Here is a 1,932-nt window from a genome sequence, read left to right as displayed (position 1 = left end):
CTTCTCGCCTATCCTCTATATAAAGTTTAATCTCAGGGGATACGTTATCTTTGAAGTTTTCTAACAACATTAAGTTATTCAAACTATCAAAATCCTCAACTTTAGCAGAAGTTAACCAATCAAAAAACAGCCTATCTAACTTCTTACCGTTATACATACGTAATATTTTCATCCTTTCTCAAATTTCTAAATTTCTTACGGTACGCCTCCGGTACTAACCTATACGCGCTAAGAACGGTTTCTTTCACGATATCGTAATTATCACATTCCTCCTTAGACATGCAACTATACACAGTAAGTGCCCTACCACTCAAAACTAACTGCAAATATAAAGTCCACGTTTCTTTAGGAGAACCTACTCTTTCCATTAATTTCTCAAAACACATGAAATATGTCGTAACATCTTCTTCATCGAACTTTGGTACTAATTTTAGCACTGCACTCATGCCTAACCTATCAGTTTCGCCTGTCTGACTGTTACGAGTACTTTCCCTTAACCGAGCAATTTCCAACTCATGCATACGTTGTTTCTCTCTCTCTTCCTGCTGCATTACCAGCATCTCTCTCTCTGCTGCATTCTCATTACTTCTCTCTCTTGCTGCATCTTCATTGCTTCTCTCTCTTGCTGTATTTTCATTGCTTCTCTCTCTTTCTCTTGCTGCATTTCCATCTCAGCTGCTCTTTCATCTCTCTCATAATTTTCTCTTTCTTTCTTCTCAACATACTCACGGAGATCATTCCCCTCTAGACCTAGTAGCTTACTTGACTCAACAAAATCTTTCACCATCTCACTCATTCTGATTCTTTCTATATTCTCCCTGTTTCAAACTGTTATGGTGTTGATAGCCTAGGCAAGGTCGCCACAAATGTTACGGACCCACAGATCTCTCAGAGACAATGTTACGGCCTCTGAGGGAGGACCGCTTCAGGTTCGATATGAAATAATAAAAAAAAATTTATCAACACAAACAGCTGAAACTGGGGATATGAATATAGAAAGAAACACTAACACAACAAAGGTTTATTTACAAGCTTACTAACAAAGGTAAATGCAGAATGGTATCTCCTATTTACATAAATAGATAGAATCTTACACTGCATGAACTGGGGGAAACAGTGAGGTAATAAGAATACTTGCTAAACAGTTTGGCACTTCGAAGAGGTGGCTTCATGAAAGTAGATCTGCGATTGAGGACGTCCTCTTGACTCCGTATTGCAGAAAATAATCTTCTTGTAAGGCAGGAATTCTCCCCTTTTCTTCGAAGTCTGCTCAACGTAGAGATAACACGGTAGACCACACCTGAAGACGACTAGACCAATATCCAACCAAACTCTCGAGCAACTTTTCTTCTTGATTGATGCTTCGTCGGTTCCTTCGTCTCTAGTTTCTCTCTGACGATCACTGCTGCTGATCTCTCACTGATAATCTGATCTTGGGCTCTCTGTGACTAACTGGTGATCTCTCTTTTACGATCTCTCTCTTCTACGATCACTCCTCTTCAAAGTTTGTTCGTCGTATTTATACGGCACTCTGGGGGCGGAGCCTACGGCGAACGTCACCGACTCCAGGGATTTCTAGAACTTCTTAGATGAATCTAGACGAGGTATTCCATCAGAGAATCGCGGCGTTTCTCACGTAACGACGAAATCCACAACACAACACTCCTGCCGATTCTGGAACAACCACGAACATAGGCGCCTCTAACAGTGGCGCGAAAACCTCCTTGCTGACGAACTTTTCGAAAATGCATTCTCCTTTCCTTTATCTTTCTTTGCTATGAAGCAATTACCATCACACGACGATGTGTTAAACTCATGATGATTCGGTGATGAGGTGAGGTTCTGGTAGAAACCACGAAGTACAAAAATACTTATATTCTCTGAATTTACATGGTGAAGATCAAGTAGGATTGTACAAGTCTTCTAATGACG

Source organism: Macrobrachium nipponense, chromosome 4, assembly GCF_015104395.2.
Source record: "Macrobrachium nipponense isolate FS-2020 chromosome 4, ASM1510439v2, whole genome shotgun sequence".
Lineage (NCBI taxonomy): Eukaryota > Metazoa > Arthropoda > Malacostraca > Decapoda > Palaemonidae > Macrobrachium > Macrobrachium nipponense.
Note: the sequence above shows the minus strand (reverse complement) of the source record.